This window comes from Lathamus discolor, chromosome 7, assembly GCF_037157495.1.
Source record: "Lathamus discolor isolate bLatDis1 chromosome 7, bLatDis1.hap1, whole genome shotgun sequence".
In the NCBI taxonomy this organism is placed as follows: domain Eukaryota; kingdom Metazoa; phylum Chordata; class Aves; order Psittaciformes; family Psittacidae; genus Lathamus; species Lathamus discolor.
The window spans coordinates 16,950,992-16,970,196 of record NC_088890.1 but is presented as its reverse complement, the minus strand read 5'-3'; positions in this window follow the sequence as shown (position 1 = coordinate 16,970,196).

The following is a 19,205-nucleotide window of genomic DNA, read 5'->3' as shown; positions in this document are numbered from 1 at the left end:
GACGCCCTGTGGAGGCCGGTGCTTCCGGCGCGCGGGCAGGAGGAGCCTAACGCGGTAAATGCGGGTCGCTGTGGTGCGGGTCGTCTGTGTCATGGTGCCGGGGAGCGGCGAGCGCCGCATGCCGGGCCCGTGTCCGCCTCTATGTCTCTCCGGGTCCGGGCTGCGCGGCAGGCCCTGCGGCGGGGTGGGCCCGGCGGGAGGGACGCGGTGCCGCTTCCCTGGGGTGTGAGCTCGGTTTAGGGCTAGGGTTGGGCTGCCGCGGGGAGGAGCCGGGCAGGGGCACGGGCTGTGCTGGGGCTCCCTGCTCCTGGCCCTTCCTCCGCAGCTCCCGGTTCTCCCGGGCTTCCCTTCTCCTGTTCTGGCTGTGCGGGACAAGTAGGGTTTAGTCTTGCACGCTTTAGAAAAGAAGGGGACCTGAGGTAATTTAAATGGAATGGGCACCTTTCTGCGTGAGCTCAGAGCTACTACAGGAGGAAGGTTGCATAGGTATATGTGAAATAACTTGATAGATTAGAAAGGATGGGAATGAAATGGGTTGAATGAGTTAAGAAGGACAAGGCAGGCATGCTAGTATGAACAAAGACTGAGCAGTGGGAGGAGAGTGTGCACATTCATTAGGGATGTACATGGAGGGCTCTGCAGTCATCTGTGGTGGAGACCATGGGGTGTCATTCTAGTTTTTCACTCTTGGGATGAAGAAATCCTACCTAAAATCTCAGTGGAGAAACTACAAGGTGTATGTGCTGCGCGTGTGATAGAGAATTTGGGGATAGTCCATGGATTACATGTTTGGGTGACCTAAGGGAAGGTGCAGTTAACATTGATAGCCAAGTGTGGAGCTGGGTTGTAAATGGTTTCAGAGAATAGTCTTGGCCTGTTTACAGTTTACGTGCATAAGTGGTTCAGGAGACACCCTTGAGTTACACTGTCTCTGTTTTGGAATTATCAATCAAGAGGTGAAAGAAGAAAAAGCTATCTCGCATGGCTGAGAAATACTACAAGAAAAGAAGAGGTGCATCCTTCAAAAGACGATAGAAATCACACAGAGGTAGAGACATAGGGCAAGAAATCAGAAGAGAATGATGCGGTGGGACAAGATACGAGGCAGTGAGATCAGAGAGAGACTGATGGTGTCATATTTGAAGCTGTTTTGTTTCAGAAGACCTTGTGGAGAAGAGTTTTTGCAAAGCAGGAGTCAGCAAGAGGCCATCTCCATTGGAACTAGCAGGCAGCAGAGCATAGGGGTGAGTGTATTTGGGAGTTTGTGCAAGGAGACTGGAGAGAGCAAGGGGATTAAATTGTAGCGGTGTTAGAGAAAATGAAGGAGAATCATGGATGAAGGTGGTAAAGAAGGATCTCATCCTCCCTTGGGTAGGAAAGCAGTCTAAATACAATTTAAAATTTTATAATCTGATTTGGAAGATTATGGTAATTATTTAGTCTAAGTACTCTTTGCTTTTTAGACCCTCTTTTTTGAACTTAACGTCTTTATTATCTTAAAAGCTAGTGCTGTCAAGTATACCTGTGTCTTGCCTTATCTTCAGAGAGCTTGCGATTTGCTCGTGAATGAGGGCATTGGGCTGAGTGTTAGGTGAGTTCTGTTCCTCGTTTTCCTAGTACCCTGCTATGCTTTGTCCACTGAGATTGTGCCTTAGCTTTCGTTTCTCCACATGTCTGTGTGACATTCCATTATGCTGGAAGTGAGCTCTTTCCTAGAGTGTTGTGACAGGAGTCATGAAAGTCATCCTGTCTGCAGACTGTTTTCAGCTTGATGTGGCCTATTTGCCTGTGCAGACAGTTCCTCTGTTCAAGTGTGTTAGTGGCACAGAGAAACATTTATGTGCTCTTCTGAGCCTCCTCCCCAGTGAATGGTATGTATCTGCTGAAGTACCAGGTGGGCCTGTTATTCTACTTAGATATCTAAAAACACCTCCTTGCTTGGATGGGAGTCACCAGGTGTTGAGAGAGCAAGTGGACCCAGTGTTTGGGGTTTTTATTCTACCTCTAGGGTGTGGGATGACCTGAGTAAGTTTGGGAAGTTTCCTGACTGGTGGAACTTGCCTGGGCTTTGTGATGCTCGGAGGTTGGCTGAACAAAGCTGTGGCACATTGGGCTATTGATGGCTCTGTAGGAGTGTTCACAGTTATTCCTTTAACATAAGGTTTAGCAGGTAAAGATCTATTAGTTTTTATGCAGGAAGTCAGTGTTGATACAGATTAAGCCCAGAACTAAATCATTAAGCAGGACAGAGGGAGGGACGATTTAGGTTTGCCTTGTGTCTATCAAATCAGATTTCATGCCTATCTCTTTCCAGTATGGAGAGATGGTGTTTCTGCTCCTCTGAAGTTCAATGGGAAGAAGTGCTTTAAAATACTTGTGTGCTACTTATTTTGTGAATGGCTGAGGAATCAAGAAGCAAATGGAGGGAATGGATACCAGAATTCAGGGGATAATACAGTTAGCTGCTAGCCTTCATCTGCTCTCAATAGAGGTTTGTATCTGCTGCCCCTCAAATTAATCGTACATCACATCTCTTCCCGGTTATTCTGTGCTGCTTGGCCAGGTTGCTGGTAACAGAAAGCAAACAAGTTGAGGAAAAGTAATGTAATTTGTGGTCGTGGTTTCCTGTGCTCTAAAGTCAGAATTCTCAAAGCTTGATCATGGTTTCCCCAGCAGCTACAAATTGTAATGCAGTGGGAATATATTTGAGTAACAGAGCTAACAACATAGTAATGCAAATTGCAAACATGTATAAGAAATGCAATGCATGCTGCTTGTGGAAAACAGAGCTATGTTTTTATGTATGTAATTTTACATGTAGAATTCAGTTGCAGCGTTGTTTTAAGTCTTGTATTTATTATGTTCTTTCTTAAAACTAAATGATTTGCTTTTAAATGAAAATTTGTGACTACAGATGAGGTGGCACAATTCAAAGTTGGTATGTGCTCTGCTGCTGAACTGCTAAGAACTCACATTCATACAGTTTAGTTACACAGAAGAAGGTTTGTAGTTCAGTTGGCTGTTCTGAATCTTCTTGAATAGCAGCAGTCAACAGGAGCATAAATTTCTACACTCAGAAGGTAAAAAGTATATATTGGAAGGTAATGAAATGAGAGAATTAATTTTGTTTCCCCCCTCGGATGTAAAGCCCAAACCACATCACACCCAGTAGAACCTACTTAAAGGGATTTATGAATTTCACCATTTCTTTTGAGATAGTATTGAAGAGTGTTAAATTGGGTGTATGTGAGAGATCTGTTTGCTTGTCTTAATTTCCAAAGTTCCACTCAATACTTGTGGTTCTGAAGCAGTGTGGACTTGTACAGGGTGTCACAGGTGGCCTTTCTGGCTCCTGTGGTCATAGTTAAGGGGTTTGTGTTTTTCCTGTTGATGAAATGGATGTGATGCTTTTCTGCAGCACTTCAGGCTGTTGGTAAAAACTTAATACCATAAACTTAGTTGTGTATCTCTGAAAAGATCTGTAGTGAATGTTAGGCAGCCACTTGCCAAATGTCAGAAGTCTTGGGGCCCACTCCGGGAGCTAGGATGCAATGGAATAAACCAGTCTGAGGTTTTAGACGTTGCCTGTAAGAGCAGCTTTGGCTTTGCAGGTACAGGAGTCGCAGTCGCAGATCCAAACCAGGGACCTGCTCCGCAGAATCATCTGTAGCTGGGCTGTTGGATTGGTCCGTTCATGGCTGTTTGATCACCTGTATGATGCTGATGTGGCCTCTCTTACTATTCCTTAGGCAACAGAAAAAACCTGTTTTTTTCCCCCCTTAGGTGACAGAACTCAGATGAAATCAAAATAAGGATAAAGTCCAGAGGAGAAAAAGAAGCTGCAATTGCTTTCCTCGTCTGCAGTTTGACAGGGCGTTAAGATGTTCATGGACATGAACAGCCAGGCTCTGACAGCAGTGAAGAGGACTATGGCCCTAATTGCGAGAAGGAGGAAGAGGATGAGGATCCTGGAGATATTGAGGGTTATTATAATGGGGTAGCTAACGACGTGGAACAGCAGGGAGCAGATACCTTTGATCCAGAGGAGTGTCAGTTCACCTGCCTGACTTACAAGGAGTCTGAGAGCACTCTGAATGAGCACATGGCCAGCTTGGCTGCCACATTAAAGGTGAGAAAAGGTTTCTGACCCTAAAATAAGTCTGTGATTGAAAAGGCAAATACGGAATATAGACTTTGAAATAAAAACTGTAGCGATGTTGCTGTTATGGGGGTTTGGAAGAACATTCTTAAAGGTCGCTGGTAAACTGACTCCAAGCTTTGCAATTGTTGCATTCTGGTTCTGGGGCCTGAAAATCTCCCTTACTAAATGTTGAGTCTTACAGGTTGTGGGGTTTTTTTTTTTACAGAGCTGAGCTTCATAACCAAAATTCCTGAGTTACAAATCTTTGCAGTAACACAATGCAAAGATATATAGAAAAGAAACAAACCAAATCATAAATGGTGCAGACTGGTACAGCTGTGTGTGAGGAATCTGACAGATAGGAAGACATGCTGAAACTCTGTAATTCTAACAAAATCACCTTTCCTTCTTGGTTCTGAGAAAATAATGGTACGCTTTCAAGGACAGATCAGGTGTCATGCCAGTTATTAACCCTACCATTACAGTGACAGCAATTAAAGTACAGCGCATTTACCAGCTCTTGTAGTGACTAATTCATCACAAAGAAGTTACACTGAGTCAGCTCCACGGTATTATGCTCAATAAGAATTTTTCAAAGTTTTCTTTCTCTTTGTGCAACCAATTTACTTTAGTAAAGGGTATGAATAAGAGGCTCCCCCTCTGCCTTGTCAGTGTGCTTCAGTCCCAGTGCTGGTCACAGCTGTTGATGAGTATGATCTTGGTGGGAGGTAGAGGCAAGACACAAGTCATTAAATATGCCAAAACAATCTTTCAGTAACTGTTTCATGTTTCAAGCTTGCAGCTGGACAACAGGATCACAGGAGTGCCATGAAGCAGCTAAAGCACGTTGCCAAACCAGGATGTTGTGCCTGTTAAGAATGGTGCAGCGAGATCAAGCTGTGCTGTCTGCTGTGAAACACTGGCTTACACAGTTGTTCCTCCTCCTTTTTATAACAGAAGAAAAACACCCTGGAAGCTGGGATTGTCAAGGAAAAGACTGTGTTGTTTGGGAATACTCACTGCACACTTGGCTAAACCCTGTGCCCTGCTGTGTGCATGTACCAGGGTTTTCCAGTTTGAGTTGGCAGCCCTGTGTCCTGAGTGACTGGGAGTCACAGTTGTGTGGACTTGGGTTATTACCTGCCCTTTTCTTCCTCCCTGTGCATCCTCAGCATCTTCCTTCCTGTCAACCAGAGGGAATTGTCCACTTCTGAGTTTTGCCGGGAAAACACCTAGGCAGGGGCTGAGCTGAGTGCCATGGGGTGTGTTGGCAGCACATCGGGAGCACAGTGTAACGTGCATGGGGCACTGATGCTCTCAAACACTACGTTAGGTTGGAAAGAATAGCTGCAGTGAGTACAGCCGGGGAGTCTCATGTCAGTCTTTTATCTGTGTGCTGTCTTACGGCTTTCTTGCTGCATTTCTTTTGCTCTGAATCTTTCAAAGAAGGAATCTCATAGCTATTTTGTAATGGTTCTAGCATAGCATGTTGCTGAAGTCTTAGTTTTTGTAATTTATTTCTGAATCTCCCCAGGATGGCCTAACAGCTTGAGAAATACATATGCTGAGATTTCCTAGCTGAATCCTACTGATCCTGTTTGTTGGCAGCTGCAGCCAAAATTGTTGCTATCCTGCGTAGGAGAGTGGATGGATTAAAGCAATGTGTAAGTGTGGAGAAGGAGTTAGAATTTAACCCAAGATCCCCTTTCTTGAGTATGTGGCCAACTAGGTCGTGCACTAGTGGTTTTACAAATCATGTGTATAACACCAGCAGTATTTGTCATTCGCAGTCTGCACTCTGCCCCCCTAATATGCTTCTAATCTTGTGAACTGACACCAGATCTCTGAATGCCAGAGGGTGAGTGACGGGGTACAGATTAAAACCCTATCATGAAGCACAGCTCATGTACTGCTGCTTGTCAAACCTTTTCCATGGTATTGAGTCTACAAATTCCAAATTGTATTTCTTTCCCTGTAGTCTGTAATCAGGAGGGGGCCTGAAATGTCAGACAAATGTAAGCAGTACTGTGAGTGAAAAGGTGGAAGTCTCTTTCTGACAATTTCAAGCCTGATTGAACCCAAAATAAAAGAACAGGGTGTTTGATTTTGTTGTGACATTGTCTTTTTATCCTTGATAAGTGAAATTAATTTGAATTCGATTTTATAAACAGCCTTCTAATGCTCAGAAACCTGTAACTGATACAGAGGACTTTGATAAGATGTTGAACACTGATGTGATGTTAATCCCAGCTCAAGTCCTTGCAACCTCGAGTTTTCTACAAGGATTGCATATTGGAAATCTAAAAGAGAGGTGAAACAGAGCAAAGGAGAAAATGTGGTCCAAAAAAAGCTTTTTGGTTGCCCTTTTATTTCTTCTTAATTCCTAATATTTCTGCAGTTTTCTGAGAAAACCTCCAGTAAAAACAGGGCAGTCAGAAACCTTTTTCCAGTGGGGTGGGGAGGGGGTCAGATCTCCTTTCCACAAGAGAAATGTGTATACACCAGTGTTTTTTCTATCTGCGGGTCACTTTCCTTACCTCAGTAACCTTAATAAAGCATGTCTGAAGGGTTTTTTTCTTCAGCAAAATTATTCAGTACAAATTATGGTTTCTCTCTAAGGTGTTACTTTGTCACCATCTCCATTCAGTCTCTATTTTGCCCGTAGTTGCTCACCACTAGCAACAATTTCAGGGGTGCTTGCTCTCTGTTTTTACTGTTGAAAAGGTTGAAGAGTGGGGTTTTAGAAGTTTTGATGCAGCATACAAACTGATACCTCCCCAAGTTCATTTTGTAGAATTAACAAAAACCATTCATGGATTAAAAGAAATGCTTCCCAAGTTTAATCCTATCTGCTTAAATCTCTTCGGATAAAAACCTTTGATTAGGGGAAGGACAAGAAGCAGAAGCTGCATTTCTTCACGCCAGGTTTGTGTTCATCTTAGCAACCCTGATCTAACAGGAATTGCCAGCTTGGTGCAAAGTCATGGGATGTCAGCCCCAACCAGATCGTAATATCTCCAACTCATTCTGAATTGAATCTCTTTGAGAATCATGTGATGATTCTTGTTTTGAATTCCTGATACCGTATCTCTGTGAAAGCAAGGATTGAAACACACCTCCAAAAAATAGGCTGTCCCTTGGAGAGAAGTGAAATGAACTCATGAAATATGCATGCAACATATGTATGCATGAGGGGGCTCTGTAGAATGTAAGCTCTACAAAAGACAGTGGTTTCTGAGCTTTTAGGAGACGTTTCTGTCTGAATTAGCAAGTGTCAGAGTGGCATGGTTGGAAAGATGTTCTGCTGTAGAGGCACGAAGCTTCAGCTCTTCAAACAGTTTAGCTTATCTAAGGATGCAAGTTGAGGCACAATTGTCTTAGAGCTCTCTGAACACAAGGTACCTGCAGAGCTTCTTTGATACTTTGTTCTTGGTTTGATATTTTTGTTCTTTCGATATAGTCTTGTCCTAAAGAGTGCCAGACTTTCTCACTTCAAAGTGTGAGAATTTTGCTTATCTTGGAGATTAAAGAAACCAGGTGATAAATGGTGTTAGAAATAATGAGAAAAAATACTGTGCTCTCTTGCAGAGAGCGAATAGATGTGTTTTTTATGCAGTGACATTTCTTCCTTGTTCTACTTTCAGAAGCTGATTTTATCCAGCACTATATTAACTTTTCAGACTCTTTTTTTTTTTTTACAACTCCTGTGGAGTATTTCCCTTATGCAGCTTCCCCCGGCCCCCATCCTGTGTGCGTATGCACTGCACCCCTTTTCAAGTGCAGTGAGAAACATTAGCATTTGCTGCCCATTTCTGGCAATCAGCAGCCTCCTGTCACTGGTAAGTCAGAGTTAAGCTGGCGGAGGTTTGGAAGAGGCTTCTGAGGTGATCAGATTCCTGTTTTAAGGTGCAATTGGAAATGGCACGTTGAATGAGATGCTCTTTTTCTCAGCTTTTTTACCCCATTATAAAGAAAGAAGCCTGATCTTCAGGCTTCTTTCAGCTTCAAATTTTCCAGGTTCAGATTTAGACTGAGCTCATCTTTGTTAAACTTTTAAGCTGGTGGTGAGAAAATGGGGAAAGGGAAAGGGGAGAAAGAAAAGAATCTTGTAACATGTCTATTGCTTTCAGCTTCCATCTTCTAAACTTTAATAAATATAATCACAGCAAGAAGAGTTCTGGAGAAGTCAAGTTATATGCAAGTACTGGCACAATTCATCAGCTGCAGACAAAAACTAACATAGTCATGCAACATCTAGAATATGCCATTCACTTCTGTGTCTTCTGTTTTACTGAAATGACCTGCTGCCAGCAAGGCACCAAGGAGGCTACCTCTCCGTCTTTTTTGGGTCTTAGTATTCTGAAACAAGAATAGGAGAGTTTAAACAAAGCTGACCATTATCAAAAACTTTTTTAATTTATTAAAAATCCAGGTTGGATGGGGCTGGAGCAACCTACTGGAAGGTGGCCATGCCCATGGCATGGGTTGGAACTTGAAGGTCCCTTCCAATCCAAACCGTTGTATGATGCTAGGATTTGTTTTGTGTCTGAGAGAAAGCTTTGTTGTTCCTGGATAAGCTGAGGTTCTTGGGGCACCCAGTAACTGGTAGGAGACTGAATCGTAGCTCGCTCTGACGTTTTTTATAAGTTTGAGATCTCTTACTTTTTTACTCAAACTTTTGACTATCCAGGAAATGCTGTATTGGACAGAGTGCCTAGACAGCAACCAAGACTTGTATTTCTTAAGCTGAGAGGCTGCAGTGGGTGCTTATGGAGGGGTCATTGATGTCTTCTAACTGAATAGTTCAGCCAGTAGTATCTGCTTGTGCACTGCTTCTCCGGTACTGTAAGGTAGTAAATTATGTACCTGTCTCCACGCAGCCTTCTCTTCTCCAGGCTGAACAGCCCCAACTTCCTCAGCCCGTCTTCATACGGGAGGTGCTCCAGTCCCCTGATCATCCTTGTGGCCTCCTCTGGACTTGTTCCAGCAGTTCCATGTCCTTTTTATGTTGAGGACACCAGAACTGCACACAATGCTCCAGGTGAGGTCTCACAAGAGCAGAGCAGAAGGGCAGGATCACCTCCTTCGCCCTGCTGGTCACGCTCCTTTTGATGCAGCCCAGGATACGGTTGGCTTTCTGGGCTGTAAGCGCACAGTGAAGCTGGCCCATGTTCATTTTCTCATCAACAAACACCCCCAAGTCCTTCTCCACAGGGCTGCTCTGAATCTCTGCTGTGCCTGGGATTGCTCTGACCTACCCAGGTGTAGGACCTTGCACTTGTCATGGTTAAACTTTATAAGGCTGGCATCAGCCCACCTCACAAGCGTGTCAAGGTCCCTCTGGATGGCATCCCTTCCCTCCAGCATATCAACCAGACCACACAGCTTGGTGTCATCGGCAAACTTGCTGAGGGCGCACTCAATCCCACTGTCCATGTCAGCGATTAAGATGTTGAACAAGACTGGTCCCAGCACCGATCCCTGAGGGACACCACTTGTTACTGGTCTCCAGCTGGACATTGAGCCATTGACCACAACTCTTTGTGTGCAGCCATCCAGCCAGTTCTTTATCCACTGGGTGGTCCATCCATCAAATTGATGTCTCTCAAATTTAGAGACAAGGATGTCAGTGTCGAATGCTTTGCACAAGTCCACGTCGGTAACGTCAACTGCTCTACCCCTGTTCATCAGTTCCGTAGCCCCATCATAGAAGGCCACAAAATTGGTCAGGCAGGATTTCCCCTCATAGTACATAGTACATAGAAAGAAAATGATTTGGTCCATCTTGTCTTTGATCATTCTTGGATTTCCAGTCTTCATCCTGTGTTACATGCTGGCTGCCCCATCTTTGGGTACCTTGGTGACTGGTACAGTAGGAAAATCATCCTTGGAGCTGGTATTTTTTTCTGGCCTGGTGTCACATGAAGCAGCTCATTCGTCAGTGAATTGGTAAGTTGCATGCTTAGAGCTTTATTAATATGGTCTGTGTTTGTCTTGCAGGAGTCAGTAGTCTTTATCTAATCACATTTGGAAAAGCTATCAATGAGCACTTGTTCCCCAGGCCTGGACTAAATGGACTTTGTGCAGGAAAGCTTAATGGGATGCTGGAGTCCAGCCTAGGTGATGGAGAAGCCACCCATTACTGTTGTGCTTGATGCTGAGTTTTGCCCTGAGTATTTGTTGACCATGACCTTACGGTGTTGCACCTTGCTCAGCAACCTTGTGTTCTCTTGACCATATCCTGTCATTCCCTCTGGGTGTCCCTCTAAGGAATCACTACAGTGCAGAAAGGAGAAAGGACAGCAGTGGGATGCTGTCCCAGTGCTGTGGGAAGTAGGTGTGAGTGGAGGGAATGCAGATATGCAAAAGGCAGTTAATTCTTGTTTCCTCTGGTGCATTTGATTCACTAAATTGCATCTCTCTAACAGCAAACGTTCTTTCTTGTATGGGCTTTTTTGGACTGAGATGTGTCTTTTCCCTGCAGTATTACTGGGTATTGTCTTTCATGAGCACTAGTTGGCATTGTCACAGCCAGTTATTCCCCAGTAGCACCTACCATCATTGCAGACCTGTTTGAGGAAGGTGCTGTCTGTGTGCTACCTCTTCATTCCAGTGGGAAGGTTGGTTGAAAGAGAGAGGAAAGCCCGTGTGCCCGTCACAGAGAGGGTCCCGTGGCACAGTGCGAGATGTGGCCACGTGTGGCACCTTGTGGGGTTTGTGGTTCGGGTGGGCAGCGTGCAAGGAGCGTCCGTGGAGGTGGGAAGGGGCCGCTGGGCCGTGGAGCCCCAGCAGGCTCTTGTGAGAGCTTCCCCACGCATCTCTTGTGGCCAGCTGCTGCCCCAGGGCATCGCAGCCCTGGCCTGGCCTTCAGGCCGTGTCCCTGGCTCTGCCCTCCAGGGTGGGCATCCAGAGAGGAGTGGGAAGGGACAGCGCCCTTGGTGCGGGCCGAACGCCCCTGCTGGGAGCTGCTCCTGACTCGTCTCCTCCTGTAGCTGTCGAGAGGCCTGAGGAGGAGCAGCAGCAGTCCCGGAGCCCATCACCTTCGCCGGGGAAAGGAAGGCCACGCAGGAGGAGCATCTGCCTGCTGGTGCCCGGCGAGACCCACCCGCTGGTGCTGGTAGGTCGCTGTCTCGCAGCCTCTTTTGCCCTCCTCTGGGGCAGAACGTGCTCAGTGCAGCTCCTGCAGGGCTGGGGCAGGCTGAGCTGCCTGCCTTGGGGCAGGAGCTCTCTGCGGTGGCTGTGGCAGAACCACGGCTTCATGGGCCTGGCACAGGCCTGCTTCCACACCTCCTTCAGAGCGGCTCTGCCGGCTGCCCGGACAAGGAACTAAGCTGCTGCTCTCTCTTGGCAGTACCCTGACCTTAACCCAGTGTACTCCACCACCGAGCTGATCCTGAAGGAGGAGGCGGAGGCAGCGTTGCAGCGCTCTCAGCGGCTCTTGGGACCTAGGGCTGGTAAGGGCAGACTGGGAACGCCAAGGGCACGGCAAGGCGGAGAAAGCCACGGCCCGCGCTGGCAGGGCAGTGGGTGCCTGTGCAGCGCAGGCTGAGGAAGCTCCTGGGCCAGTGCTGCCTGCTCCTCGGCTCTGATGCTCTTAGAGACTTGTGAGGACTCGGGAGGGAGACCTCGTGTCCTGCAGTCCCCAGGGTGCTGGGCGAGGTTGCCCAGGGCCGGAGCTGCGAGCTCTTCGTGCCGGGAGGCTCTGCTAAGGACCTGAGCCAGCCGCAGTGCTACAGCTGTGCCCACTGCATGGCAGCACTGGCCATGGGGAACGGGAAAACCACTGGGCTGGAGATGGAGCCCTGCCTCCCACCGCGAGAGCGTGAGGGACCCTTGCAAAGCCCCTCTGCAATGGCAGCACAGCAGCAGCATCCTCCTCGGCCCCCAGCTCTCACCAGAAGGACCTGAAGGGACACGAGGGCTGCACGGTTCAATACAACACATTTGTCAGCAGCAAGGGCACCGTAGATCACAGCGGATGCTAGTGCTGGGCTGTCCCCTGAGAGCTCAGGAGGAGCCCGTGATGCCCTTCTTAGCTGGAAGGACCAAAGCTAGCTCTGCCTGCGATAAGCCCCACTCCAGTTCTGAGCACAGGTTTCCCCTGAATCTCGGGGGCGGCGCTTGGCAGCTGCTGAGATCAGAACCCTGGTCATTGGCACTCGCTTTGTTCTTTTCCGTGGGCATTCCCTGTGTGCCCCTGCTCCCTCTCTGTGTCACTGAAAGAGCTCTCTAAGACTCGGTGCGCAGTTCTAGCAAGCGGGCATCCTTTACTGCAGCGCTGGGTGCAAGGGGCCACCCTGCGCATCGCCGCTGCCGAGTGCTGTGGGGGTGAGCACGCCATGGCCCCTGCTCAGTGCTGAGGATGCCTTTGGCTGCCCCAGCAGCCCTCTCTCCCTCTGGCCAGGTGAGGCCGTGCAGACAGCCCTGCCCTCCTCAGCTGGGCTGCAGGGTCCGCGCGGCAGGGCCATGGCACCGGAGATGCTCAGGGGAGCCGTGTTCTCGTGTGGTCCCCGGCATCGTCCATCCGTGGCATCGGCCAGGGGTGGCACAGGGCCGCTGGCTGTCGGGGGCACGGCTGGCCCAGGGCTGTCAGTGGCAGGCGGGTGGAACGGCGGGGCCGCTGGAACAGGGCCCCGAGCTCTAGAAGGCGGCGGCTGTCGACGTCGCGGGGCGCGGCTCCCATAGCGCGTTCCGGGCCGGTGGCCGTTGCAGAGCAGAGCGAGAGCGATGGCGCGGCCGGGCGGACGGCGCTGCCCCTGGCTCTGGCCGTCGGCGCTGCCCCTGGCGCTGCTGGTGGCGGTCACCTCCCTGCTGCAGGGATCGCTGCTGGGAGCGGCGCTGGGCGCGGGGGGTGCCTGGTGGGCGCTGCGGGCCCGCCGCCCGCCCGCCGGGCGCCTTCTGCTCCGGGGCTCTCCAGCACGGTTCCTGCCCCCCAGGCGCTCTCCCCCGCTGCGCCCGCCCCCGTACCGGGTCAGGCACAGCCTGATCGCCCGCTTTCCAACCCCTTGGGACCAGATGGTTTGGCGCATGAGGAAGCAAATGGCCAGTAACAGCAGAGCGGCCACTGGGATCGGGCAGGGTGTGAGCTCCCCGACCCGCGGCAACCGCCTTGGGTGAGCGGGGCAGTGGGATGTGGGTGGGGTAAGGACACGGGTGGCGCAGGGAAACAGGTGGGGTAAGGACACGGGTGGCAGTAGACGCTCCTTGTCAGGGGCCCGGGGGGCACAGGGGCCCTGGTCGTCAGGGATGGAGGTGGCACAGGGACACGGGTGGGATACAGAGGCGGGTGGCACAGGGACATAGGTTGGATACAGAGGCGGGTGGCACAGGGACATAGGTTGGATACAGAGGCAGGTGGCACAGGGACATAGGTTGGATACAGAGGCAGGTGGCACAGGGACATAGGTTGTGAGGGCTGCGGGTGGCACAGGGCACGGGTGAGGTAAGGACACGGGTGGCCTTGCGATGGTGGGGCCGGGCCCCTACTGCTGCCCTTGGCGCTGCCCGGCGTGGTGCTGCAGGGGTGGCTGCTGGGAGCAGGGCGTCCTCGTGTGCGATGCGATCCTGCCAGCCCGCATCGCTCCTGTCTTCGTGTGGCCCGCACGCCAAAATGGCCTCTCCAGTGGCTCAACCGCAGGAACCATCCGTGCTGAGAGTACCGTCCCGCCGCTACTGCCTCTGGTGAGCTTGGGAGGAGGGTGGAATCGGATCTTCCTGCCGCTCACAGTGCTCTGGCCGTTTTCCTCTAGCAAAGCTGCACCGCAGACCGTGCGCCAGCGGCACCCGCTGCCACAGGACCGCAGCCCTGAGGACCTTTCCGTCCCGGTACGCTGGCACAGTCAGATGCCCAGGGGCTCTCCACGGGCCCAACGCCCAGCACCGCTGCGCGGCCCCCGGCCCAGCGCGGAGCTCTTTGCCTGTGCCCACTCTGCCCTGGCCAGTCTGCAGGGGGGACACAGCCAGGGGAAAGGACAAAATCTCTTTGCTGTGCTGGCACCTTCCCAGCTGGAGGCAGCAGCACGGCTGCGAGCCCTGTGTTCCCGCTTTGACACGGGTCTCCTCAGCACCTGCTGAGCTGTAAGAACACTGCTCACATCCTGGGCTGGGCTTGCAGATGTGAGAGTGGGATGGAGTCGCGGCTGATGGAGCCCTGCAGCTGTGCAGGGAAAGGTTTCACCCAGGGTGGGTCAGGAGGGAAGGGTTTGCTCTGGCCGGGCCAGCAGCGTCCTCCCTCCCCGTCGCCTGGGCCAGTAAAGAGCCTGGAGGCTGCTTGCTCCCAGCGTGGGTTCAGTTTGGGGTGCGCAGGCTTCGCCCTCCACGGACATTGCAGGGGGGAGTTGAGCAATGCTGAAGCAAGAGAGGCTCTGGGCTCGGCAGCCAGCCCCTGGGAGATGGGATTTCCTCTGTGGTGAGCAGGAGAAAGGGAGGCTGTGCTCCCCTGACCCAAATTAGTTACTCCTGGTCTCTTTCCACATTCCAATAGAAGAGAATATGCGTGAGGGAGGCCCCACGTTCCGGAAAAGGGCCCTGCTGCCAGGTGCCACTTTGGATAGGAAGGTAACGTACTGCTCATCCATCCGGTGCCTGCTTGTCAATGCCAGCCGGGAGGAAAGCAGTCGCCTTCCCAGGCGAGGCGGTGCCCAAGGCCTGCTCTCCACCGGAGCTGGGATATTCCAGGCCCGTGAGACATGGCTGCTGGGTCAGCCGGTGGTGGGGAAGCCCCCTTGCTCTGTATAGCAGCATGGCTGCAGCGGTGCCGTTGCCGTGTGGCACTGGCACGTCCTGTCCCGGCCTGGCGCTGACCCTAAGTGGCTCTCTCCCACTTGCACAGAGAATGGGAATTGCGGCGACGAGAAGAGAGCCCTCCAGGGACAGCGAACAAGGCTGTGCAGACCGAGGAGGGTGAGCGTAGGTGGGGCCCGGCTCTGTGCCGGGCTTGGATGGGCCACTGGTGCGGGGCTGCTCGGATGCCAGGCGGAGCTGATTCCAACACTCCCTCAGCTGAAAGAGAGAGGAAAGCCCGTGTGCCCGTCGCGGAGAGGGTCCCGTGGCACAGTGCGAGATGTGGCCACGTGTGGCACCTTGTGGGGTTTGTGGTTCGGGTGGGCAGCGTGCAAGGAGCGTCCGTGGAGGTGGGAAGGGGCCGCTGGGCCGTGGAGCCCCAGCAGGCTCTTGTGAGAGCTTCCCCACGCATCTCTTGTGGCCAGCTGCTGCCCCAGGGCATCGCAGCCCTGGCCTGGCCTTCAGGCCGTGTCCCTGGCTCTGCCCTCCAGGGTGGGCATCCAGAGAGGAGTGGGAAGGGACAGCGCCCTTGGTGCGGGCCGAACGCCCCTGCTGGGAGCTGCTCCTGACTCGTCTCCTCCTGTAGCTGTCGAGAGGCCTGAGGAGGAGCAGCAGCAGTCCCGGAGCCCATCACCTTCGCCGGGGAAAGGAAGGCCACGCAGGAGGAGCATCTGCCTGCTGGTGCCCGGCGAGACCCACCCGCTGGTGCTGGTAGGTCGCTGTCTCGCAGCCTCTTTTGCCCTCCTCTGGGGCAGAACGTGCTCAGTGCAGCTCCTGCAGGGCTGGGGCAGGCTGAGCTGCCTGCCTTGGGGCAGGAGCTCTCTGCGGTGGCTGTGGCAGAACCACGGCTTCATGGGCCTGGCACAGGCCTGCTTCCACACCTCCTTCAGAGCGGCTCTGCCGGCTGCCCGGACAAGGAACTAAGCTACTGCTCTCTCTTGGCAGTACCCTGACCTTAACCCAGTGTACTCCACCACCGAGCTGATCCTGAAGGAGGAGGCGGAGGCAGCGTTGCAGCGCTCTCAGCGGCTCTTGGGACCTAGGGCTGGTAAGGGCAGACTGGGAACGCCAAGGGCACGGCAAGGCGGAGAAAGCCACGGCCCGCGCTGGCAGGGCAGTGGGTGCCTGTGCAGCGCAGGCTGAGGAAGCTCCTGGGCCAGTGCTGCCTGCTCCTCGGCTCTGATGCTCTTAGAGACTTGTGAGGACTCGGGAGGGAGACCTCGTGTCCTGCAGGCCCCAGGGTGCTGGGCGAGGTTGCCCAGGGCCGGAGCTGCGAGCTCTTCGTGCCGGGAGGCTCTGCTAAGGGGTAGTCCCATGCGGCAAGCTGTGGGTCCTGATTTCTCGCTCGCTCCCAGCAGCCATCCCCCGGCGCTGCTCAGGCACCAGCCGCACACAGGAAGCGAGCATGACCACAGCGTCGGTGGATTCTGGGCAAGACGTTTCCACCACCGCCGGCCCTACTGACACCACCCAGCCCAGAAGCGGGAGCGTGCCCGTGTTGCCAGGTGAGTCGGGGTGGACGGGGCTTCTGCGGGGCTGAAGGGCAGGGTCAGATGCAGGCAGCGGCTTTCCTGCCGGACCTGGCTGAGCTGCCCGGGCTCAGCAGCCCTGAGGGGCTGGTGCTGGGGCTGTGCAGAGCCTTGCCGTGCAAAGGGAGGGTGCTTCCGTCACTCGCTGCCCCAGTCCCCAGCCCTGGGGGGTGGAGGGCAGTCTGAAATGCCGCTCCTCGCCCCCTCTGGGTGCACTGGATGCACCGGCTCCTGCGGGTGCTGCCGGCTCCCTAGAGCCAGGCTCTTCCTCCTCTGCCGACCCCGGCTCACTGTGGTGGGTTGCTTTCCAGGGACTCCTGCGCCCACCTATGACCCGCGGCCCTCAGGCTTTGGGCGACACGCCGCTTCTTCTGGTAAGGACGGAGTTGGTGCTTCAGGAGCTGATGGGTCACGTTGTTCCCTTGGGCTGGGGGATGGCGGAAGGGTCAGGCTGTGCCGTAGGAGCCGGCTCGGGTGGTGGCTCCTGGGCTCCAGGGATGCAAAACCTTCCATTCCGCCAGCGATAGGGATGGTTGTAGCCCCGGTGCCAGCTCAGAGTGCGGCTGCAGAGACCTGAGCAACATTTGTGCTTCCAGGTTCGTCCGAACGCGCAAGATCCAAGGACAGAGCCTGCAAGCGGCACAAGGCATGGATCCGTCATTTCTGCAATAAGTAATGGCCAGTGCTGCTGGCCCCCACCCGCGGGGGCTCCGGTCCAGAGCAGCCCCGAGGCGGGCCCGCAGTGCTGGGGCCAGCCCCCGTTTGTGCTGCTGGCAAGAAGCTGTGTTGGGTGGCATCGCCTGGGGTGGGACAGGGGGAACTCTTCCTACTGGAAGAGCTCCCCAGCCAAGGCTGATGAACCTCTGTGCGTCCGTGCAGAGTTTCCGTCCTGGCTTTATTTTGCCACGTTCCCTAAGGTGTGAACTTTTGCTCCAGCCCTGGCAGCCTCTCCCTTCCCTTCTTACGGCCTTTCCCGTGCTGGGGTGCTCTGGAGCCACCGAGGGAGCCCAGAGCGGATTGGGCTCCTCCCCTCCCCACATCCCAGTTGGTTTTCATTTGTGCCTCATCCCCACCCCTTTGGCATTTACCAGCTCCGGGGACCTGCGGTGCTGTCTCCCCTGGTGCCGTTCGGTGGGAGCGGGGCAGAGGCTGCTGGAGCCGGGGGTCACCCGAGAGCTGCTCCCCCCTGCCCGTGGGGTCCTCACCACCCCCAGGAGGGCTTCGCTGCTGGCTCTTTTACTCTCTGAGCCCTGTAATTGTGTGTCTTGGGTGCAGCCTGAATTACCCAAAACCCCACCAATAAGGGAACGTTCCTTAATGAAACCACGCTTTGTTTTTATGTTGGGGCTGTTACAGCACCTCCTGCCTCCTAAATTGCGCTGTACATGGCTGTGACTAAACCTGTTCTCTCTGGGTTTTTTCTTCCCGAAGGAGGAGGACCACAGAGATGCCAAGGCGCCTTTTGGGCCACCAGAGGCAAAACGTCGGCGTCTCTGACCTTTGTTGAAGACTTTTATTGTTCAATGTTTGTTCTGCAGTTGTTCTAATGTACTTGTTATGCTGTTCTTGTTTTGTTCTTACACTCTTGTTGTTTTGCTGTTTTATTGTAGCCCTTTTTATTGTACCGTTGGTCTGTTGTTGTTCTAACAATAGTAAACCTGTATTTTTACCGTAATTTTACCAGCATTTTAGCTTTTTTTTACTATCAATATACAATTTCCACCCGCCCTACTACATCCCCCACCCCACTACATCCCCCTGCCCCCCCCCCCCCGTTGTTATGTCCCCCACTTAAAATAAACAGACTGTGTTCACACCTGCCTTCTCTGTGTTTGATTCCGGGACCAGGGCACAGGTGCCGCTTTCCAGCACCCTCTGCTTGAGCCATCACTAAGTGTCCCCTCTGACTGAAGATGCTCCCCATGGTGCTGCAGCACCCAGTCTGTAGAAGGTCAAGGACAGAGAAGTGCCTTGGCAACGGCAACCAGAGGAGTCTTTACGCTCTTGAGCAGAGGCGGATGGGCTGAACGAAACACCTGGGGTGCTCCCCGGGCCCAGGGATGGCCGCGGCATCCTCTGTAGGGCTGGGAGAGGGCAGGTGGGGAGGCTGGGGGCAAGGCGCAGGCAGGATGGAGCAGCCGCAGGCTGCACATGCCAGAGCTCCTGCCCTTGCGTGACCTGTTCCTTTCAGTCACCTGAAATAGCTCAGGGGATGGCTCCCCTGATGGTGCACCTGGGCTGTCCCCATGGTGATGGCTGTGCCCCCCTTCTTCTCCCATCCCTGCCATCATTAGGTGTGTGTTTGTGGCTTCTGCAGCCACTGGCTCATTTTGCCAGGTCAGGTGATGCCACCTTGGTCCACCAAGCGCATTCAATATGCCCTGAGCCTTGATTAGATCTCTTTTGACAGGTATCTGGATTGGCTCTTGCAAAAGGATATGTCCCTTGCTTAGCGTGTTGAAATAGAGCTGCTGAGGCTTATTCCTGTGTTTACCTTGAAGAAAAATTAGCTTTTTTTCCCCCCAACGTTTTTTAAAGGGAATCTGAACTCTGAGAACCTCTGGGCTTTGAATAAACCATTGAATCAGCTCTGAGAGAAATGTGTGCCTGGGGGGAGGTAGTTTATTCCTGGCTTCTGGAATATAAAAGCTTTCAGATATTTGTTAAGTTGAGAAATTTGTCAAGAACCCCCCAGGAAATCCTCCCGAGGAAGAGCTGGCTCTTCCCTCTCCCCTTTCTGTGAACTTGACAGT